The sequence below is a fragment of the Denticeps clupeoides genome, unplaced genomic scaffold, assembly GCF_900700375.1.
Source record: "Denticeps clupeoides unplaced genomic scaffold, fDenClu1.1, whole genome shotgun sequence".
Lineage (NCBI taxonomy): Eukaryota > Metazoa > Chordata > Actinopteri > Clupeiformes > Denticipitidae > Denticeps > Denticeps clupeoides.
Window position 1 is genome coordinate 1 of NW_021630105.1, and position 20,759 is coordinate 20,759.

Here is a 20,759-nt window from a genome sequence, read left to right on the forward strand (position 1 = left end):
GTCTCGCTGATCTCGGAAGCTAAGAAGGCTTGGGCTGGTTAGTACTTGGATGGGAGACCTCCTGGGAATACCAGGTGCTGTAAGCTTTAACTGTTGAAAAACTTTTTAAAATGAAGTTTTTTTGCATCGCTTTGTTAGTTTTTATCTGAAGTAAGTCAAGAGGTATTTTCACTCTGTGATATGTTTTCAAGCCTAGGTTGTTTAAAGTCCAAGATATTCAAGCAGAGTTTGCTTACGGCCATACCAGCCCAAGAACGCCCGGTCTCATCTGATCTCGGAAGCTAAGAAGGCTTGGGCCTGGTTAGTACTTGGATGGGAGACCTCCTGGGAATACCAGGTGCTGTAAGCTTTAACTGTTGAAAAACTTTTAAAATGAAGTTTTTTTGCATCGCTTTGTTAGTTTTTATCTAAAGTAAGTTAAGAGGTATTTTCACTCTGTGATATGTTTTCAATCCTAGGTTGTTTAAAGTCCAAGATTTTCAAGCAGAGATTGCTTACGGCCATACCAGCCCAAGAACGCCCGGTCTCGTCTGATCTCGGAAGCTAAGAATGCTTGGGCCTGGTTAGTACTTGGATGTGAGACCTCCTGGGAATACCAGGTGCTTTAACTGTTGAAAAACTTTTTAAAATGAAGTTTTTTTGCATCGCTTTGTTAGTTTTTATCTAAAGTAAGTTAAGAGGTATTTTCACTCTGTGATATGTTTTCAAGCCTAGGTTGTTGAAAGTCCCAGATTTTCAAGCAGAGCTTGCTTATGGCCATACCAGCCCAAGAACGCCCGGTCTCGTCTGATCTCGGAAGCTAAGAAGGCTTGGGCCTGGTTAGTACTTGGATGGAAGACCTCCTGGGAATACCAGGTGCTGTAAGCTTTAACTGTTGAAAACTTTTTAAAATGAAATTTTTTTGCATCGCTTTTTTAGTTTTTATCTAAAGTAAGTTAAGAGGTATTTTCACTCTGTGATATGTTTTCAAGCCTAGGTTGTTTAAAGTCCAAGATTTTCAAGCAGAGATTGCTTACGGCCATACCAGCCCAAGAACGCCCGGTCTCGTCTGATCTCAGAAGCTAAGAAGGCTTGGGCCTGGTTAGTACTTGGATGGGAGACCTCCTGGGAATACCAGGTGCTGTAAGCTTTAACTGTTGAAAAACCTTTTAAAATGAATTTTTTTTGCATCGCTTTGGTAGTTTTTATCTAAAGTAGGTTATGAGGTATTTTCACTCTGTGATATGTTTTCAAGCCTAGGTTGTTTAAAGTCCAAGATATTCAAGCAGAGTTTGCTTACGGCCATACCAGCCCAAGAACGCCCGGTCTCATCTGATCTCGGAAGCTAAGAAGGCTTGGGCCTGGTTAGTAACTTGGATGGGAGACCTCCTGGGAATACCAGGTGCTATAAGCTTTAACTGTTGAAAAACTTTTTAAAATGAAGTTTTTTTTGCATCGCTTTTGTTAGTTTTTATCTAAAGTAAGTTAAGAGGTATTTTCACTCTGTGATATGTTTCAAGCCTAGGTTGTTTAAAGTCCAAGATTTTCAAGCAGAGATTGCTTACGGCCATACCAGCCCAAGAACGCCCGGTCTCGTTTGATCTCGGAAGCTAAGAAGCCTTGGGCCTGGTTAGTACTTGGATGGGAGACCTCCTGGGAATACCACGTGCTGTAAGCTTTAACTGTTGAAAAACTTTTTAAAATGAAGTTTTTTTTGCATCGCTTTGTTAGTTTTTATCTAAAGTAAGTTAAGAGGTATTTTCACTCTGTGATAAGTTTTCAAGCCTAGGTTGTTTAAAGTCCAAGATTTTCAAGCAGAGATTGCTTACGGCCATACCAGCCCAAGAACGCCCGGTCTCGTCTGATCTCGGAAGCTAAGAAGGCTTGGGCCTGGTTAGTACTTGGATGGGAGACCTCCTGGGAATACCAGGTGCTGTAAGCTTTAACTGTTGAAAAACTTTTTAAAATGAAGTTTTTTTGCATCGCTTTGTTAGTTTTTATCTAAAGTAAGTTAAGAGGTATTTTCACTCTGTGATATGTTTTCAAGCCTAGGTTGTTTAAAGTCCAAGATTTTCAAGCAGAGATTTGCTTACGGCCATACCAGCCCAAGAACGCCCGGTCTCGTCTGATCTCGGAAGCTAAGAAGGCTTGGGCCTGGTTAGTACTTGGATGGGAGACCTCCTGGGAATACCAGGTGCTGTAAGCTTTAACTGTTGAAAAACTTTTAAAATGAAGTTTTTTTGCATCGCTTTGTTAGTTTTTATCTAAAGTAAGTTAAGAGGTATTTTCACTCTGTGATATGTTTTCAAGCCTAGGTTGTTTAAAGTCCAAGATTTTCAAGCAGAGATTGCTTACGGCCATACCAGCCCAAGAACGCCCGGTCTCGTCTGATCTCGGAAGCTAAGAAGGCTTGGGCCTGGTTAGTACTTGGATGGGAGACCTCCTGGGAATACCAGGTGCTGTAAGCTTTAACTGTTGAAAAACTTTTTAAAATGAAGTTTTTTTGCATCGCTTTGTTAGTTTTTATCTAAAGTAAGTTAAGAGGTATTTTCACTCTGTGATATGTTTTCAAGCCTAGGTTGTTTAAAGTCCAAGATTTTCAAGCAGAGATTGCTTACGGCCATACCAGCCCAAGAACGCCCGGTCTCGTTCTGATCTCGGAAGCTAAGAAGCTTGGGCCTGGTTAGTACTTGGATGGGAGACCTCCTGGGAATACCAGGTGCTGTAAGCTTTAACTGTTGAAAAACTTTTTAAAATGAAGTTTTTTTGCATCGCTTTGTTAGTTTTTATCTAAAGTAAGTTAAGAGGTATTTTCACTCTGTGATATGTTTTCAAGCCTAGGTTGTTTAAAGTCCAAGATTTTCAAGCAGAGATTGCTTACGGCCATACCAGCCCAAGAACGCCCGGTCTCGTCTGATCTCGGAAGCTAAGAAGGCTTGGGCCTGGTTAGTACTTGGATGGGAGACCTCTTGGAATACCAGGTGCTGTAAGCTTTAACTGTTGAAAAACTTTTTAAAATGAAGTTTTTTGCATCGCTTTGTTAGTTTTTATCTAAAGTAAGTTAAGAGGTATTTTCACTGTGTGATATGTTTTCAAGCCTAGGTTGTTTAAAGTCCAAGATTTTCAAGCAGAGATTGCTTAAGGCCATACCAGCCCAAGAACGCCCGGTCTCGTCTGATCTCGGAAGCTAAGAAGGCTTGGGCCTGGTTAGTACTTGGATGGGAGACCTCCTGGGAATACCAGGTGCTGTAAGCTTTAACTGTTGAAAAACTTTTTAAAATGAAGTTTTTTTGCATCGCTTTGTTAGTTTTTATCTAAAGTAAGTTAAGAGGTATTGTCACTCTGTGATATGTTTTCAAGCCTAGGTTGTTTAAAGTCCAAGATTTTCAAGCAGAGATTGCTTACGGCCATACCAGCCCAAGAACGCCCTGTCTCGTCTGATCTCGGAAGCTAAGAAGGCTTGGGCCTGGTTAGTACTTGGATGGGAGACCTCCTGGGAATACCAAGTGCTGTAAGCTTTAACTGTTGAAAAACTTTTTAAAATGAAGTTTTTTTGCATCGCTTTGTTAGTTTTTATCTAAAGTAAGTTAAGAGGTATTTTCACTCTGTGATATATTTTCAAGCCTAGGTTGTTTAAAGTCCAAGATTTTCAAGCAGAGATTGCTTACGGCCTATACCAGCCCAAGAACGCCCGGTCTCTTCTGATCTCGGAAGCTAAGAAGGCTTGGGCCTGGTGAGTACTTGGATGGGAGACCTCCTGGGAATACCAGGTGCTGTAAGCTTTAACTGTTGAAAAACTTTTTAAAATGAAATTTTTTTGCATCGCTTTATTAGTTTTTATCTAAAGTAAGTTAAGAGGTATTTTCACTCTGTGATATGTTTTCAAGCCTAGGTTGTTTAAAGTCCAAAATTTTCAAGCAGAGATTGCTTACGGCCATACCAGCCCAAGAACGCCCGGTCTCGTCTGATCTCGGAAGCTAAGAAGGCTTGGGCCTGGTTAGTACTTGGATGGGAGACCTCCTGGGAATACCAGGTGCTGTAAGCTTTAACTGTTGAAAAACTTTTTAAAATGAAGTTTTTTTGCATCGCTTTGTTAGTTTTTATCTAAAGTAAGTAAAGAGGTATTTTCACTCTGTGATATGTTTTCAAGCCTAGATTGTTTAAAGTCCAAGATTTTCAAGCAGAGCTTGCTTACGGCCATACCAGCCCAAGAACGCCCAGTCTCATCTGATCTCGGAAGCTAAGAAGGCTTGGGCCTGGTTAGTACTTGGATGGGAGACCTCCTGGAATACCAGGTGCTGTAAGCTTTAATTGTTGAAAAACTTTTTAAAATGAAGTTTTTTTGCATCGCTTTGTTAGTTTTTATCTAAAGTAAGTTAAGAGGTATTTTCACTCTGTGATATGTTTTCAAGCCTAGGTTGTTTAAAGTCCAAGATTTTAAAGCAGAGATTGCTTACGGCCATACCAGCCCAAGAACGCCCGGTCTCGTCTGATCTCGGAAGCTAAGAAGGCTTGGGCCTGGTTAGTACTTGGATGGGAGACCTCCTGGGAATACCAGGTGCTGTAAGCTTTATACTGTTGAAAAACTTTTTAAAATTAAGTTTTTTTGCATCGCTTTGTTAGTTTTTATCTAAAGTAAGTTAAGAGGTATTTTCACTCTGTGATATGTTTTCAAGCCTAGATTGTTTAAAGTCCAAGATTTTCAAGCAGAGATTGCTTACGGCCATACCAGCCCAAGAACGCCTGGTCTCGTCTGATCTCGGAAGCTAAGAAGGCTTGGGCCTGGTTAGTACTTGGATGGGAGACCTCCTGGGAATACCAGGTGCTGTAAGCTTTAACTGTTGAAAAACTTTTTAAAATTAAGTTTTTTTGCATCGCTTTGTTAGTTTTTATCTAAAGTACGTTAAGAGGTATTTTCACTCTGTGATATGTTTTCAAGCCTAGGTTGTTTAAAGTCCAAGATTTTCAAGCAGAGATTGCTTACGGCCATATCAGCCCAAGTACGCCCGGTCTCGTCTGATCTCGGAGGCTAAGAAGGCTTGGGCCTGGTTAGTACTTGGATGGGAGACCTCCTGGGAATACCAGGTGCTGAAAGCTATAACTGTTGAAAAACTTTTTAAAATGAATTTTTTTTGCATCGCTTTGTTAGTTTTTATCTAAAGTAAGTTAAGAGGTATTTTCACTCTGTGATATGTTTTCAAGCCTAGGTTGTTTAAAGTCCAAGATTTTCAAGCAGAGATTGCTTACGGCCATACCAGCCCAAGAACGCCCGGTCTCGTCTGATCTCGGAAGCTAAGAAGGCTTGGGCCTGGTTAGTAGCTTGGATGGGAGACCTCCTGGGAATACCAGGTGCTGTAAGCTTTAACTATTGAAAAACTTTTAAAAATGAAGTTTTTTTGCATCGCTTTGTTAGTTTTTATCTAAAGTAAGTTAAGAGTTATTTTCACTCTGTGATATGTTTTCAAGCCTAGGTTTATTTAAAGTTCAAGATTTTCAAGCAGAGATTGCTTACGGCCATACCAGCCAAAGAACGCCCGGTCTCGTCTGATCTCGGAAGCTAAGAAGGCTTGGGCCTGGTTAGTACTTGGATGGGAGACCTCCTGGGATTACCAGGTGCTGTAAGCTTTAACTGTTAAAAACTTTTTTAAATGAAGTTTTTTTGCATCGCTTTGTTAGTTTTTATCTAAAGAAAGTTAAGAGGTATTTTCACTCTGTGATATGTTTTCAATCCTAGGTTGTTTAAAGTCCAAGATTTTCAAGCAGAGATTGCTTACAGCCATACCAGCCCAAATACGCCCGGTCTCATCTGATCTCGGAAGCTAAGAAGGCTTGTGCCTGGTTAGTACTTGGATGGGAGACCTCCTAGGAATACCAGGTGCTTTAACTGTTGAAAAACTTTTTAAAATGAATTTTTTTTTCATCGCTTTGTTAGTTTTTATCTAAAGTAAGTTAAGAGGTATTTTCACTCTGTGATATGTTTTCAAGCCTAGGTTATTTAAAGTCCAAGATTTTCAAGCAGAGCTTGCTTACGGCCATACCAGCCCAAGAACGCCCAGTCTCATCTGATCTCGGAAGCTAAGAAGGCTTGGGCCTGGTTAGTACTTGGATGGGAGACCTCCTGGAATACCAGGTGCTGTAAGCTTTAATTGTTGAAAAACTTTTTAAAATGAAGTTTTTTTGCATCGCTTTGTTAGTTTTTATCTAAAGTAAGTTAAGAGGTATTTTACTCAGTGATATGTTTTCAAGCCTAGGTTGTTTAAAGTCCAAGATTTTCAAGCAGAGATGGCTTACGGCCATACCAGCCCAAGAACGCCTGGTCTCGTCTGCTCTCGGAAGTTAAGAAGGCTTGGGCCTGGTTAGTATTTGGATGGGAGACCTCTTGGGAATACCAGGTGCTGTAAGCTTTAACTGTTGAAAAACTTTTTAAAATGAAATTTTTTTGCATCGCTTTGTTAGTTTTTATCTAAAGTAAGTTAAGAGGTATTTTGCACTCTGTGATATGTTTTCAAGCCTAGGTTGTTTAAAGTCCAAGATTTTAAAGCAGAGATTGCTTACGGCCATACCAGCCCAAGAACGCCCGGTCTCGTCTGATCTCGGAAGCTAAGAAGGCTTGGGCCTGGTTAGTACTTGGATGGGAGACCTCCTGGGAATACCAGGTGCTTTAACTGTTGAAAAACTTTTTAAAATGAATTTTTTTTGCATCGCTTTGTTAGTTTTTATCTAAAGTAGGTTATGAGGTATTTTCACTCTGTGATATGTTTTCAAGCCTAGGTTGTTTAAAGTCCAAGATTTTCAAGCAGAGATTGCTTACGGCCATACCAGCCCAAGAACGCTTGGTCTCGTCTGATCTCGGAAGCTAAGAAGGCTTGGGCCTGGTTAGTACTTGGATGGGAGACCTCCTGGGAATACCAGGTGCTGTAAGCTTTAACTGTTGAAAAACTTTTAAAAATGAATTTTTTTTGCATCGCTTTGTTAGTTTTTATCTAAAGTAAGTTAAGAGGTATTTTCACTCTGTGATATGTTTTCAAGCCTAGGTTGTTTAAAGTCCAAGATTTTCAAGCAGAGATTGCTTACGGCCATACCAGCCCAAGAACGCCCGGTCTCATCTGAATTTGGAAGCTAAGAAGTCTTGGGCCTGGTTAGTACTTGGATGGAAGACCTCCTGGGAATACCAGGTGCTGTAAGCTTTAACTGTTGAAAAACTTTTTAAAATGAAAATTTTTTGCATCGCTTTGTTACTTTTATCTTAAGTAAGTTAAGAGGTATTTTCACTCTGTGATATGTTTTCAAGCCTAGGTTGTTTAAAGTCCAAGATTTTCAAGCAGAGATTGCTTACGGCCATACCAGCCCAAGAACGCCCGGTCTCGTCTGATCTCGGAAGCTAAGAAGGCTTGGGCCTGGTTAGTACTTGGATGGGAGACCTCCTGGGAATACCAGGTGCTGTAAGCTTCAACTGTCGAAAAAATTTTTAAAATGAAGTTTTTTTGCATCGCTTTGTTAGTTTTTATCTAAAGTAAGTTAAGAGGTATTTTCACTCTGTGATATGTTTTTAAGCCTAGGCTGTTTAAAGTCCAAGATTTTCAATCAGAGATTGCTTACGGCTATACCAGCCCAAGTACGCCCGGTCTCGTCTGATCTTGGAAGCTAAGAAGGCTTGGGCCTGGTTAGTACTTGGATGGGAGACCTCTTGGGAATACCAGGTGCTGTAAGCTATAACTGTTGAAAAACTTTTTAAAATGAAGTTTTTTTGCATCGCTTTGTTAGTTTTTATCTAAAGTAAGTTAAGAGGTATTTTCACTCTGTGATATGTTTACAAGCCTAGGTTGTTTAAAGTCCAAGATTTTCAAGCAGAGATAGCTTACGGCCATACCAGCCCAAGAACGCCCCGGTCTCGTCTGATCTCGGAAGCTAAGAAGGCTTGGGCCTTGTTAGTACTTGGATGGGAGACCTCCTGGGAATACAAGGTGCTGTAAGCTTTAACTGTTGAAAAACTTTTTAAAATGAAGTTTTTTTGCATCGCTTTGTTAGTTTTTATCTAAAGTAAGTTAAGAGGTATTTTCACTCTGTGATATGTTTTCAAGCCTAGGTTGTTTAAAGTCCAAGATTTTCAAGCAGAGATTGCTTACGGCCATACCAGCCCAAGAATGCCTGGTCTCGTCTGATCTCGGAAGCTAAGAAGGCTTGGCCCTGGTTAGTACTTGGATGGGAGACCTCCTGGGAATACCAGGTGCTGTAAGCTTTAACTTTTGAAAAACTTTTTAAAATGAAGTATTTTTGCATCGCTTTGTTAGTTTTTATCTAAAGTAAGTTAAGAGGTATTTTCACTCTGTGATATGTTTTCAAGCCTAGGTTGTTTAAAGTCCAAGATTTTCAAGCAGAGATTGCTTACGGCCAAACCAGTCCAAGAACGCCCGGTCTCGTCTGATCTCGGAAGCTAAGAAGGCTTTGGCCTGGTTAGTACTTGGATGGGAGACCTCCTGGGAATACCAGGTGCTGTAAGCTTTAACTGTTGAAAAACTTTTTAAAATGAAGTTTTTTTGCATTTGTTGTTTTTTTTTCTAAAGTAAGTTAAGAGTCATTTTCACTCTTGGATGTTTTCCCGCCTTTTTTCTTTTTTTTTTTTTACAAACTGCTCTTCAGGTGTCCTTATCTCTGTGTGCTCTACGACAATCTTTCACAGGCTTGGCTGTGGAGTGGGGTTCAGCTGAATCGATTAAGCGGGGTTGTCCAGCTCTCGACCTTAAGGTGCAACGCACCCTGTTGTCAGTTTAATATCAGATATGTCCCCCAGCGGGGGATTACATATTAAGCGGATTGTTTAAGGTCCAAGATTTTCAAGCAGACATTGCTTACGGCCATACAAGCTGAAGAACGCCCGATCTTGTCTGATCTCGGAAGCTAAGAAGGCTTGGGCCTGGTTAGTACTTGGATGGGAGACTGCCTGGTAATACCAGGTGCTGTATGCTCTAACTATTGATAAATCATGGAAGTTTAACTTTTTTACATTGCTTTCTTTGTTTTTTACTAAAGTCAGTCAGGTGGTATTTTCACTCTTTAATTCGTTTTCTACTTTTCCACTTCTGACTTAGTTTTTTTTTTTACTTTGTCATTTTTTCAATTTTTTTACTTCTGATTTATGTGTTTGTTTTAATTTAGTCATTTTTTCCACTTTTTCACTTCTGACTTTTTTTTTTTTTTTGGACTAGTTTGGATTTTTGGAAAAAAAATGACAAAGTAAAAAAAACAAGTCAGAAATGGAAAAGTGGAAAAAATGACAAATTCCAAAATAAAATTTAAGTGGGAAATGTAAAATGCTTTAAAAAAATGGCAAAGTCCAAAAAAATAAGTCAGAAGTGGAAAAGTGGAAAAAATGGCAAAGTCAAAAAAAAAAACTTAAGTCAGAAGTGAAAAAGTGGAAAAATTGACAAAGTCCAAAGTAAAACCTAAGTGGGAAATGTAAATGCTTAAAAAAATGGCAAATGCCAAAAAATCTAAATCAGAAGTGGAAAAGTGGAAAACATGACAAAGTCCAAAAAAAAACTAAATCAGAAGTGGAAAAGTGGATTAAATGGCAAAATCTTCTGTGACTTCTGTGTCACTTTTCTAAGCCACTTTTCCACTTCTGATTTAGTTTTTTTAATTGGACTTTATCATTTTTTCCACTTTTTCATTTCTGACGTGTTTTTTTTTTTTTTTTGTATTTTTTCAATTTTTTCACTTCTGACTTAGGTTTTTTTTTTTTTATTTTGCCATTTTTTCCACTTTTTCACTTCTGATGTTTTCTTCTGAATTTTGTCATTTTTTCACTTCTTACTTAAGTTTTTTTTGGACTTTATCATTTTTTCCACTTTTTCATTTCTGACCTTTGCTTTTATTTTATGTTGTCATTTTTCCACCTTTTCACTTCTGACTTAGGTTTTTTGGGGGGGATTTTGTCTTTTTTTTCCACTTTTTTACTTCTGACATTTTTTGGGGGGATTTGGTCATTTGGCTCTCACTGAGATGCAAAGTCCATCTAACATCGAGGACTTACATCAAACCCTGGGTTTTGTCAAATATCTGGGCAGATCTTGCCTGATCTTTCTAATGTGTTACATCCACTCACTGACCTGCTCTTGGATCTGGAGTGAGGAACAGGAAAAGGCTTTTGCAAAGGTCAAAGCTTCACTTGTGTCTGCACCAGCACTGGCATACTATGAGGCCAACAGTGCAGATAGTGCGGATGCCAGCAGCTACATCATTGGAGCTGCTTTACTACAAGAGTACCAAGGTGAGCTCATTATGAAAGATTACTATTTAAGAGATATTGAAATAGCTCATATGTCTTCAACTGCTAGTCTTCAGGTCATCAACAGACACAAGAGCATGTTCACAAGAGTGGGAATACCACTGGAGCTGGTGAGTGATAATGCCACACAGTTCACATCTACAGAAGGATATTTGTCAATGGTATGAATTTATTCACATTACTACCAGTCCACATTATTCCCAAGCGAATGGTGCAGCTGAGCGTATGGTACAGACTGCTAAACACATCTCGCTCTGATGTGCTACAGGGCGACCCCTAGTTCCACGGCGGGAGTGAGTCCAGCTTTTGTGGTGACTGGAAGACACATCAGAACCACACTCCCCATGCGGGAAAATATTTTGCCAGCTCAGCTACTCCTGTCAGTAAAAATCAGATTCTGGAGAAGCATGTCTGGACAAAGTCTTCATATCGTTGCTTCTTAAATTGACAACATTCAGCTGAACAGCATCCTACACTACAACCAGGACAACCTGTTGGAAGGAAAAATGGAAGTCCCCCGGAACAATTATAGGCAAATGCACAGAGCCAAAGTCGTACATAGTGGAGACTGAAGGATGCGCACTGCTGCGACGAAATAGGTGACATCTGCAAGCTGTTCCAGATTTAGAACCACCACAGCTGCAGTTTGAAGACCAATCAACACAGCTTCCTTGCAGTGCTTATCAAATGACTTCTCCAGCAGCAGGCTCTACTCCCAAAGACATGCCACAGGATCAGAGACAGCCAGTTCAACCAAATGAATGTGCCACACCAGGGAAAACACCACTTAGGGTTGTGCAGGTGACATCAAGAGGTAGATATAGAGTCATTTAAGCTATGCTGCTTTCCACATGTGTTCAGTGTTGGACTTTTGGGACAGTTCCAGAAACATACAGTTATGATAGATAGGAACAGCAGCTATCGAGGGCAGAATAATCCCTACGTTGCTGTGGATTGTGGCTAGTCTACCCTCAAGAGCTTATGATTTTCCTCGTAGTCATTTAAAATACTCAGGCCTTTAACATGAGGCATAGCTTCCACACAGCTTTTCAAGAGATCTGCAAAATCTCTTAATGTAAGAGAATCGTATAAATTCATCTTAGGCCATTTCATTAGATTGTCTCAGAAAGTTTTCAATAAATAAATTTCCTTACTGATCTTCGAAAGCCCAGGCACCCTGATTTGAATACAAGTGTAGTGATTGTCACATGTGATACACAGCAGCACAGCACACAGTGAAATTCGTCCTCTGCATTTAACCATCACCCTGAGTATTCTGCCTTGTGCAGGCAGTAAGTTGGCCTATAGCTCCCTCTAGTGGCTGTCTCGTCATATTATTTTGGTTACTCTGAAAACGGGAGAATAAGAATCCAGATGGCGGAACATAGTGCCAAAGCATTCCTGTATTGAGCTGATATGAATCCAAGAATGTTGTTGCTTTGGACAGGATTTGTCTGTAAGTATTGGTTATGACGAGATAAGCACTTTCTTTTTGTTTTGTGTAAACAATATAATTATTTGTATATTAGTAGCGTTAGAAATGTGTATTTTGTGTTAGTTTGCTGTGAGCATGTAGTGAGCTAATTTGCTATATTATTTAGCTGATCGTCACATTTGTATTTTTTCAGTTTTACGATGGTCATAGAGAAGGCAATGGTCAGAGGCCATTCTTCAATAAATCAGCACAGAAAAGCAAACACAAGTCTGTTTATTGGAACATCGTTATCTTGCTGTCTAGCTGGTGGAGACTAGAAAACCCAGAGCGAGGGCAGCATACTGAGTGAGCAGTGGGCATCATGACAGGCACCTGGGGAGCTCAGTGGCACCTCAACCCTCTAACCAAAACCCTCTAATAGGTATGTCATCGACCAGAAATATTAACTAACAAACCTGGAGGTCATAATTGCTGAACAGCTGATCCAGAATTTCAGCTACTCTCCCTGTGCAAGCAGCCTTCTTCCTGAATGAACTCTGAAGATGGGGGGCATGTTGGTCCAACACAGCATAGAAGTGGTTCTTCAGATTCATGTTTGTGATTCTATGAAATTCAGCACAGATCTGTACAAAAAAATTATATGTATATAACATTAACAAAAACATTTATGGAAAATGTGACACCATTGCCTTTCAAAGAAAAACATTAACTTCACAGGTCACAACAAGTTTTATACCTGTATGTAAATCTGAGTGAAACCAGCAAAGTTACCACTGACACAAAAGTATTACATTAATTAATCTAGTCAAATAGATGTAATATGGAAAATATTTTCACCTGAGACTCCATTTTAAGCGCAGGCCAACGTTCAAGAATTTCATGAACAGGATCATCACCGATGACCTCTTTCCACCGCAGTGCAAAGGTGGCTTGCATTAACTTTGTGATCAGGGAAAGATTTTTCTCATTCATCTGAACTTGATCTACAATTTGAAGTCTCAGTTGTTCGAGTCTTGCAGGATCTTCACCTCTAGGGAAATTAGGGAGGAAATTCACTTCTGCCCTCTTTGGTCTTTTAATGTTGGCATGGGAAGCTAGTTTGTCTGTATTGTTTCTACTTCTCTTTCCAGAATTTATAGCCACCTCGTGAAAGCCAGCTCGACTTAACTTGGTGCGGTAGTTCCCCATCTTAAACTTCAGACTATTTTTCCAACCATACCATCCAGTCTGAGATCCTGGCTCTGTTAGACAAGGATGCTGAGTGACAAGTGCTTCTGCTACCAGTCATGGCATGGGGCAATATTTTTGTGTCATCTGATGCTACTGAACTGGCATCACTCTCAGATCTTATAACTTTTAGCACAACCTTCTGTGGAAGTTCCTCAATGTCTACAAATCTGGATCTTGGTATCATAAACTAAAGTCAAAGTCTAGCTTAAACTTTAGATCGTTGTTTTTAGCTCATCCACAGATGGTGGCCGTGAAGACAAAGTCATCTTCCTGACAATGTCTGGGGAAATATGGACATGAAGTAGGAAGTTTTGAGCTGCCATTCTTTATGTAAAAAAGAAAAAAAGAAAATAGAGGGAAAGGATCATTAATAACAATCAGAATTAAGCAATTTGCAATAATCAGTTATCTCAAATGCATTATGCTTGCAATAAGTTAAAAAAAATATGTTTGTGATTTGTATTCTTTTTTACAAATGTTATTCATTTCTTTTAATGAACAAACAGAACAAGGTTCCCACTTGGAAGAAACATTTCAATTGTTTAAGTCTCTGATCAAAACAGATCTTTTTTTGTGTTAATATCAAATGCCCATCAATATTATATGCTGTGAGACTTACTGTGTCATTTAGCTCTGAGAGCTGATACACACAGATGCTGCCTGGTGACGTCAAGTGTTCACTGTACCAGCACTCGTAGTTCCTGCAAAGAAAGGAAGCAGTGTTGTTCCATTTGCATAGTCTGTTCCATTTATGGTGACCTTTGAGGTACTGTATATGTTTTCACTATCTGTCTTTGTCTGTCTGAAGTCTTTTGCCACTTCTGGTAAAGTGGCAACATGGACAGAGGTGACACTTGAGGCGTGTGTGTGGGGTCTGAAAAATAATGGAGCACTGAGACAATACGCCATCATGTGCTGATGTTTGGTAGCGAGAGTTTTCAAGACATTCTTGAAATTCTGTTAAAAAAGCGATGTTTTCCCTCAAACCTCATAGGTGAACCAAAGGCCCAAAACACTGTTAGTTCTGGGTAGTGCTCAATATAATGATTTTTGGGTCGGAGTTTAAAGTCGGGAAACACTGCCTGAAGGCTCTGTCTGTGGTCTTTTCTTTTAGTCTGCATGTACTGGATGGATTCCTCTGTGAAAGATGGAGACACCAGCTGCACAATTTCTTTCAGATCCATCAATAAGGCCCATGCTTCATGTCCTTCAGGAACTTTACTTCCCACCATGAGTGGCAATAACCTCAGTAAAGTGGAATTTTCATGCCCATTGGACATGGATCCTAGACTACCTCACTAACCGACCACAGTATGTGAGAACTCAGGGCTGTGTGTCAGACACAGTTGTCTGCAGTATGGGGGCTCCGCAGGGAACGGTTCTTCACAATCTATACTGCAGACTTCTCACACAACTCCACCAACTGCTTCCTGCAGAAGTTCTCTGACGACTCTGCAATAGTCGGCCTCATCACTGATCGGGACGACAGGGAGTACATGGAACTGACAAGGGACTTTGTGGACTGGTGCCAGCAGAACTACCTCCAGATCAACACTGGAAAAACCAAAGAGCTGGTGGTAGACTTCCGCAGGCACAAACATCGTCCACTGCAACCACTGGACATCCAGGGTATGGCCATTGAGGCAGTGGAGAGCTACAAGTACCTTGGTGTTCACCTGAACAATAAACTGGACTGGACTCATAACACGAATGCACTTTATAATAAAGGGCAGAGCAGGCTGTACCTGCTGCGGAGGTCTTTTGGAGTACAGGGGCCACTCCTAAAGACTTTCTATGACTCTGTAGTGGCATCAGCCATCTTTCACGGTGTGGTCTTCTGGGGTAGCAGAATCTCCGCTGGGGACAGGAAGAGGCTGAACAGGCTGATCCGGAGGTCCAGCTCTGTTCTAGGATGCCCTCTGGACCCAGTGGAGGTGGTGAGTGACAGGAGAATGGTGGACAACATCTCCCACCCCATGCAAGAAACTCTGACAGCACTGAGCAGCTCCTTCAGTGGCAGGCTACTGCACCCACGATGTGGGAAGGAGAGGTTCAGAAGGCCTTTTCTTCCAACCGCTGTCAGACTCTATAACAAATACCTAACAGCTGACCACACATACACATACACAGACAAACACACACACTTTGGCACATTCTGTTAAATTGTTAACTGTTTAAATTGTAAATTTGTACGTATATACAGATACATATTTATGTTATTTTTTGTTCTGCTTCTGTCCACTTTCTGCCGTGACAAGTGCAATTTCCCACTTGTGGGACTAATAAAGGTTTATCTTATCTTATCTTTTTGCCACCAATGCTTAGTTTAGCTGCAAAGTTCTTTGGGATTGGTTGAGGTTTATCAAGCCTGTCCGAGTGCTGATATGGAAATGTGCGGATTTTTGCGATCAGAAATTCAAGAGTGAAATACTTAAGGTGAATCATCTTACTGATGCACAAATAGTTCAACTGGTACAATACCTTCAAACAGGTCATGAAGTATATCGGGTGGGAAACCTGTAATGGGATGAAAATGCTGCAGCGTGTTCCTGAGAACACATCTACCCTTAACACCAAGATGACTTGCATTTTTGCCTTGCACAACATTCTGTACATGAAGATCATGAAAAGCTCTTGTTCTCACACTAAACTCTCCTTCAGAAACTTCAGTAGACTGTATCTGATCTACTGTACAGCAACAGAATCTGCAGGCATATGGTCCTCGAAAAGACTGCACAAAGCCTGCAAGACCATGGGCAGCCAAATTATCAGCTGCAACACACAAAACGGTTCCCCTGACACACTGTCCAAGGGTTTCAATGAAAATGCCATCTTGCTCTAGAGTGACCAAGTCCTTTAACAAAGGTGACAGTGACAGAACACTTTCATAACCACACCTCTACAGGTCTTCTGTGTACTTTGCACAGCAGAGCTAACTGTATGACATGTAGGTTGGACCTATACTGACTGGGTATATTGGCAAGAAACCAATAGACTGCAAAAAGCTTGTGGATCTTCCTAGCTGTGCCTAAAGGATTAGCCAATTCAATGTCATCAACATACTACATTTCTGCTCGTCCACCTGCAACAATAACAGATTTTATTTGAAATATATTCCATCTTCATGGGATGCATACAATCCAGGCGGGTTTAACTTCTTGAATCTTGTCAAGAAGATCTGTATTGTTAAACATTGTTTGAAGCATCTGTAGTACTGGAATATACACTGCTGTATGTTCACTGGAATCTAGAGTATACCGCACTGGCGATACCAGAGGGTAGTTACTCTTCACAAATATTTTCCTCCTCTTAGCAGTGGAGAGCTCTGCACCTTCCATAGTAGCACTGACAAAGACATTACTTTTAATGAGAGCTTCCACCAATTTATTAATAGAGGCATCACTGACAGACTGACAATGCTCTTGTAAAACTCTAACAATAGTCTCTCTCACAAGAGGTTTGGACAATGAGAATTTAGGGCTGCACAATTTGGGGAAAAAGACATATTGCGATTATTGAGATCAATATTGCGATATGCGATTGCGATATGATAAAGGACACTTGCTTGTATATCAATGAAAAGTCGCATACTAATAGTGAAATGTTTCATTTCAAAGTGAAACATACAAACTACTTATAACAACCTGAAATTCCCAGTGCTTTCATACAATATTCTACAAAATTAAATAATCACAAAAAACTATTTTACATTACTGTTGAATGACAAACCCTGGTAAGGCTAAACAACTGTTTTGATTATATATGGCCATTATAAAATCCCGTATTATAGTTCTTACGTTTAACCAAAACGTTGTTTGGAGGCTGACTTGAACACAGGGACGCATAACTTTGCTAGCTTAGCTAAGGTTAAGAAGGTTTCTTTAGGAAACCTTCAAAGTTTGAGAAAAGTTAACTAAAGAACAGTCTAAATAGTTAATGCCCCCGTTTAGCCAAAACGTTGTTTGGAGGCTGACTTGAACACAGCAATGCATAGCGTCGCTAGCTTAGCCTAGCTTAGCTAAGGTTAAGACTTATAAAACGTGATTTTATAATGGCCAAATATATTCAAAACAATTGTCCAGCCTTACCTATGAAATTTAATCCCTGGTTTGGAGCGTACAGCGGTTTGTACAGCCCCAAGCAGCACAAGAGTGAGGCATTTTTATGCACTTCTCTCAATAGACATGTATATGCTTCACGCCACAGCAGAGCCTATCGCAATATGGCGGCGACGCTGACGTACGATGCAGCGCGTCATGCGCCGTCTTCCCATATGTCTCCGGATCGAAAGTCATGTGACCAAACACGTCACATCCGACTGAAGTGAGACTTCAGTCAGCTCGCAAACTTTGAGAGAATGAGAGAATGGATCGGTTGCCGATCCAATCCATGTACTAATCATTTAAATCGCAGCTTTTTGTGTTCATGTAATCGCACAGACTGACATCGCGATTATGATTGCGATTAGATTAATTGTGCAGCACTACAATATATGTATCAAATTTTCAACTATGTCTCGTTGGCATCTCTGACACATAAAGAACACTGTGCATTTTCAAGAACAAAGAAGCCAAGTTATTTCTCAACTGAACTTGCAATTCGCTAGAGTCATAAGTAAGGTCTGGTTTATTATATCCAGGAGCATCAAGCTCAGGAGAGGTACTCTAAATGCATTTGAAAAAGAAAAAAATAAAACAACACAATAAAATTGTGAAATATCAACACAATGTTAATTAACTCACCAGATTAGCGCGCTCAGAGAGAAAATCAGACCGAGAAAATCGGTCACTGCAGTCAGCACAGTGGATAAAGTTAGCTTGTCAGGTTCAGATGAATGATGCATGCCTCGACACGTTTCATCTGAAATTTCTTCACTGACAGCTCTGTAACGTATTTCCCAATCAAATATACGTCCTCTTCTCCTTTGGCTTAGAAAAATATCCGAGTTATTTACAGGTGAATGACTTTTATCCGTGTTTCTCATTCGATGAGAGCAGAACAAACATGGCCAATATTCTCCACAGATTCGCATGACGTCAGATGGATGTTCTGGAAATATTTGAGTACTATGACGAAAAAGACTCAAAGGAGTCGATTACTGTAAACTTAAAATTAAAAAAACAGTACAAATGACTCAAAATATTGGAGGTGAATTAACTTTTTTAAATATTTGAGTTAACAAAACCTAGATTTTTTGACACGCTTTTACTGTTCGGTCTTACAGTTTAGGATGGTGCTACTCCATGTTTGGCTTTGTAGGCCAGCATCAGTATTTAGAACCTGATGCGTGCAGCTACTGGGAGCCAGTGGAGGGAACGTAGCAGAAGGGCGGTGTGGAGAACTTGGGAAGGTACTAACCAGGCCCAACCCACATTCGATTCAGAGATTCATGATCCGGTCTGGCAGGGGTGACTCCGGGTCCGGAGTTCAGACCAGAGTTTCATGTTAGTCTTGTGCAATGTTCCCTGATCGGGTTCACCTGTGCATAATCATATAATTGTATAAAACTATCCTGTTCGTGTCTGTTCGCCGTCAGGTCATTGCGTGGTGATGTTCCCCTGTCTCGTGTTGTGTATTAAAACCCCTGTCCTGTTGCGTTGTGCGTATGCGTCCTCCTTCCTCGCCATGTCCAACCCAACGTGACATTAACATTTAACAGAAAAAAAACTACCTCTTAGCAACCTCTTGAAGCTCATTGAGAGAATGCAAAGAGTGTGTAAAGCAGTAATCAGAGCAAAGAAACTAGAATATAAAACATGTTTTCACTTATTTCACCTTTTTTTTGTTAAAGTACATAACTCCACATGTTCATAGTTTTGATTTTTTTTTTTTTTTCTATGACTATTTTTTTCCTATTTGTGCATTAAACTTTTTATATTATACAGTCGACATTATACAGTACCACATTATACAGTTTTGTTTTTTTTTTGCTCTTATCTTGTACTGACCACTTCCTGAAGTGACATGTCCCACTTGTGGAACTAATAAAAGATTATCTTATCTTATCTTATCTTGCTGGAAAGGTTTGAGTTTTATTTTCTTAATGTTGGCTATGTAAAAATATGTCTATGGGTCTGTGATCAGTCAGTGTCCTGTATCGGGTTCTGGGGGCCGGTTCTTCTTTTTTAAATGCCTGCCAGGGTGGGCACTGTCACACTCCATCTCCTCCTCCTCTGATTGAATAAGTTGGACCCTGATGTCCTTGTATCCGGACAAAATTTCAGTCAATTTAAACAACGCATCAATCTTCTTGAAAACATTCTGAAGAATGGGTATGTCTTTCCATGGGTACATCGCTCTAATGTTTTGAGGGTTGCTATACACACAACATCCAGAATAATTCAAATCAAATTCAAATTTTATTTCTCACATACAGTCATACATGGCATGATATGCAGTGAAATGCTTTGGCAACTGCTACAGACCACAGTATTGCAAATATTGCAAGTATACAATTATTACCAATATGCAAATATTGCAAACATAACAAAATATCACACATTTATGTCTTTAACATAAAATATGTATACCAGCAAGGTATATAGTGAAAATGTGCAAAAAGATTGTGCAAAAATACTTGGGGGGATTGAGTCCAGAGTGATTGAAAGTGGAAGTGAAAGTTCTGGGGTGTATTGGTGTTCTATGAAGTGATGTGATTGTTGAGAGCATGAATAGCCTGGGGGAAGAAGCTCCTCCTCATTCTCTCTGTGTTGGACTTCAGGGAGCGGAAGCGCTTCCCTGATCGCAGCAGAGAACTGTCCATTGAGGTCCTTCGCTATCTTCCTGGCCCTGGTCCAGCACCGCTTGCTGTAGGTTGATTGAAGGTCAGGGAGTTTGGTACAGATGATGCGTTCAGCTGATCGAACCACCCTCTGTAGAGCTCGCCTGTCCTTCATGGTGCTGTTCCCGAACCAGGTTGAGATGTTTCCCGTCAGAATGCTCTCTATGGTGCAGGATTAGAAGTTCCTGAGCACCTTGCAGGGCAGTCTGGAGTCTCTCAGGCGTCTGAGGTGGTAAAGACGCTGCCGGGCCTTTTTCACCACGGTGTTGATGTGACAGGACCAGCACAGAGGTATCGGAAGCTGTCCACTCTCTCCACTGGGCTCCTGTTTGTGACAATTGTCTGGTAGTAGTAATAAGGCACCACATGACTAACTAATTCTTGCAGCTGCAATGAAAGTTTAAAAATTCAGAGGTTCAGTGCACCAAGGCATTTATAGCACTTCCAGAAAATATAGAAAATTTAAATATAACATTCTGAGAGTGTTGAGATATTAGCTGGGCAAGGACCTGACAGTATTGTTCTGGCTGAAGGCAGCTGTAGTTTGGAAGAAAGTCCAGCAGGTGGTGCTAGACAGCAACAATGGAGACAAATAGGCAAATAAATCAGCAATGTTATTTCCCACATCATCACTGGCACAGAATCAGTGCATCTCTGAAGCCCACATTAAACTCAGTGGACATTAAGACAATCTCTGAGGACCTCAAGTGAAAATGGGAGAACGTATCTGCCTTCCAGACAAACTTAAGTATCCATCCTACATTTACATTTACAGCATTTATCAGACGCCCTTATCCAGAGCGACTTACAATAAGTAGTTCCAGGGACAGTCCCCCCTGGAGCAATTTAGGGTTAAGTGTCTTGCTCAAGGACACAATGGTAGTAAGTGGGATTTGAACCTGGGTCTTCTGGTTCCTGAAAATTGCTGATTCAGAACAAAATTGCAGAATGTTGCAAATGAATAATAATAAACCTGTTTGGTTAATATTGTTGAGGTATATGAATTTATCAGTATAATTAAAACTGCAGTTTTAATTACTAAGAAG

The 20,759-nt window shown here is 40.3% G+C and overlaps 23 non-coding genes and 10 pseudogenes across 23 annotated transcripts; all 33 read left to right on the plus strand.

Annotated features, from left to right (window-relative positions):
* Positions 1–230: 230 nt before the first annotated feature.
* Positions 231–349, plus strand: LOC114783623 (5S ribosomal RNA). The gene has a single exon (XR_003748518.1). It is a non-coding gene; the product is annotated as a 5S ribosomal RNA (ribosomal RNA).
* A 143-nt stretch (positions 350–492) lies between these two features.
* LOC114783656 (uncharacterized) lies at positions 493–611 on the plus strand (annotated as a pseudogene).
* Positions 612–748: 137 nt separating this feature from the next.
* Positions 749–867, plus strand: LOC114783630 (5S ribosomal RNA). Its single transcript, XR_003748524.1, has one exon. It is a non-coding gene; the product is annotated as a 5S ribosomal RNA (ribosomal RNA).
* A 143-nt stretch (positions 868–1,010) lies between these two features.
* LOC114783628 (5S ribosomal RNA) lies at positions 1,011–1,129 on the plus strand. The gene has a single exon (XR_003748523.1). It is a non-coding gene; the product is annotated as a 5S ribosomal RNA (ribosomal RNA).
* A 144-nt stretch (positions 1,130–1,273) lies between these two features.
* LOC114783643 (5S ribosomal RNA) lies at positions 1,274–1,393 on the plus strand. Its single transcript, XR_003748537.1, has one exon. It is a non-coding gene; the product is annotated as a 5S ribosomal RNA (ribosomal RNA).
* A 145-nt stretch (positions 1,394–1,538) lies between these two features.
* Positions 1,539–1,657, plus strand: LOC114783647 (uncharacterized; annotated as a pseudogene).
* Positions 1,658–1,802: 145 nt separating this feature from the next.
* LOC114783635 (5S ribosomal RNA) lies at positions 1,803–1,921 on the plus strand. The gene has a single exon (XR_003748529.1). It is a non-coding gene; the product is annotated as a 5S ribosomal RNA (ribosomal RNA).
* Positions 1,922–2,066: 145 nt separating this feature from the next.
* On the plus strand, positions 2,067–2,185 carry LOC114783646 (5S ribosomal RNA). The gene has a single exon (XR_003748539.1). It is a non-coding gene; the product is annotated as a 5S ribosomal RNA (ribosomal RNA).
* Positions 2,186–2,328: 143 nt separating this feature from the next.
* On the plus strand, positions 2,329–2,447 carry LOC114783657 (5S ribosomal RNA). The gene has a single exon (XR_003748540.1). It is a non-coding gene; the product is annotated as a 5S ribosomal RNA (ribosomal RNA).
* A 144-nt stretch (positions 2,448–2,591) lies between these two features.
* On the plus strand, positions 2,592–2,710 carry LOC114783641 (5S ribosomal RNA). Its single transcript, XR_003748535.1, has one exon. It is a non-coding gene; the product is annotated as a 5S ribosomal RNA (ribosomal RNA).
* Positions 2,711–2,854: 144 nt separating this feature from the next.
* On the plus strand, positions 2,855–2,972 carry LOC114783637 (5S ribosomal RNA). Its single transcript, XR_003748531.1, has one exon. It is a non-coding gene; the product is annotated as a 5S ribosomal RNA (ribosomal RNA).
* A 143-nt stretch (positions 2,973–3,115) lies between these two features.
* On the plus strand, positions 3,116–3,234 carry LOC114783632 (5S ribosomal RNA). Its single transcript, XR_003748526.1, has one exon. It is a non-coding gene; the product is annotated as a 5S ribosomal RNA (ribosomal RNA).
* Positions 3,235–3,378: 144 nt separating this feature from the next.
* Positions 3,379–3,497, plus strand: LOC114783645 (uncharacterized; annotated as a pseudogene).
* A 144-nt stretch (positions 3,498–3,641) lies between these two features.
* Positions 3,642–3,761, plus strand: LOC114783644 (5S ribosomal RNA). Its single transcript, XR_003748538.1, has one exon. It is a non-coding gene; the product is annotated as a 5S ribosomal RNA (ribosomal RNA).
* Positions 3,762–3,905: 144 nt separating this feature from the next.
* Positions 3,906–4,024, plus strand: LOC114783658 (5S ribosomal RNA). Its single transcript, XR_003748541.1, has one exon. It is a non-coding gene; the product is annotated as a 5S ribosomal RNA (ribosomal RNA).
* A 144-nt stretch (positions 4,025–4,168) lies between these two features.
* LOC114783648 (uncharacterized) lies at positions 4,169–4,286 on the plus strand (annotated as a pseudogene).
* Positions 4,287–4,430: 144 nt separating this feature from the next.
* LOC114783624 (5S ribosomal RNA) lies at positions 4,431–4,549 on the plus strand. Its single transcript, XR_003748519.1, has one exon. It is a non-coding gene; the product is annotated as a 5S ribosomal RNA (ribosomal RNA).
* Positions 4,550–4,694: 145 nt separating this feature from the next.
* Positions 4,695–4,813, plus strand: LOC114783626 (5S ribosomal RNA). The gene has a single exon (XR_003748521.1). It is a non-coding gene; the product is annotated as a 5S ribosomal RNA (ribosomal RNA).
* A 144-nt stretch (positions 4,814–4,957) lies between these two features.
* Positions 4,958–5,076, plus strand: LOC114783651 (uncharacterized; annotated as a pseudogene).
* A 144-nt stretch (positions 5,077–5,220) lies between these two features.
* Positions 5,221–5,340, plus strand: LOC114783639 (5S ribosomal RNA). The gene has a single exon (XR_003748533.1). It is a non-coding gene; the product is annotated as a 5S ribosomal RNA (ribosomal RNA).
* Positions 5,341–5,485: 145 nt separating this feature from the next.
* Positions 5,486–5,604, plus strand: LOC114783633 (5S ribosomal RNA). Its single transcript, XR_003748527.1, has one exon. It is a non-coding gene; the product is annotated as a 5S ribosomal RNA (ribosomal RNA).
* Positions 5,605–5,747: 143 nt separating this feature from the next.
* On the plus strand, positions 5,748–5,866 carry LOC114783654 (uncharacterized; annotated as a pseudogene).
* Positions 5,867–6,003: 137 nt separating this feature from the next.
* On the plus strand, positions 6,004–6,121 carry LOC114783649 (uncharacterized; annotated as a pseudogene).
* A 143-nt stretch (positions 6,122–6,264) lies between these two features.
* LOC114783638 (5S ribosomal RNA) lies at positions 6,265–6,383 on the plus strand. Its single transcript, XR_003748532.1, has one exon. It is a non-coding gene; the product is annotated as a 5S ribosomal RNA (ribosomal RNA).
* A 145-nt stretch (positions 6,384–6,528) lies between these two features.
* Positions 6,529–6,647, plus strand: LOC114783652 (uncharacterized; annotated as a pseudogene).
* Positions 6,648–6,784: 137 nt separating this feature from the next.
* On the plus strand, positions 6,785–6,903 carry LOC114783631 (5S ribosomal RNA). The gene has a single exon (XR_003748525.1). It is a non-coding gene; the product is annotated as a 5S ribosomal RNA (ribosomal RNA).
* Positions 6,904–7,047: 144 nt separating this feature from the next.
* Positions 7,048–7,166, plus strand: LOC114783650 (uncharacterized; annotated as a pseudogene).
* A 143-nt stretch (positions 7,167–7,309) lies between these two features.
* LOC114783625 (5S ribosomal RNA) lies at positions 7,310–7,428 on the plus strand. The gene has a single exon (XR_003748520.1). It is a non-coding gene; the product is annotated as a 5S ribosomal RNA (ribosomal RNA).
* Positions 7,429–7,572: 144 nt separating this feature from the next.
* Positions 7,573–7,691, plus strand: LOC114783634 (5S ribosomal RNA). The gene has a single exon (XR_003748528.1). It is a non-coding gene; the product is annotated as a 5S ribosomal RNA (ribosomal RNA).
* Positions 7,692–7,835: 144 nt separating this feature from the next.
* Positions 7,836–7,955, plus strand: LOC114783636 (5S ribosomal RNA). The gene has a single exon (XR_003748530.1). It is a non-coding gene; the product is annotated as a 5S ribosomal RNA (ribosomal RNA).
* A 144-nt stretch (positions 7,956–8,099) lies between these two features.
* Positions 8,100–8,218, plus strand: LOC114783640 (5S ribosomal RNA). Its single transcript, XR_003748534.1, has one exon. It is a non-coding gene; the product is annotated as a 5S ribosomal RNA (ribosomal RNA).
* Positions 8,219–8,362: 144 nt separating this feature from the next.
* LOC114783642 (5S ribosomal RNA) lies at positions 8,363–8,481 on the plus strand. The gene has a single exon (XR_003748536.1). It is a non-coding gene; the product is annotated as a 5S ribosomal RNA (ribosomal RNA).
* Positions 8,482–8,826: 345 nt separating this feature from the next.
* Positions 8,827–8,945, plus strand: LOC114783655 (uncharacterized; annotated as a pseudogene).
* The last annotated feature ends 11,814 nt before the right edge of the window (positions 8,946–20,759 follow it).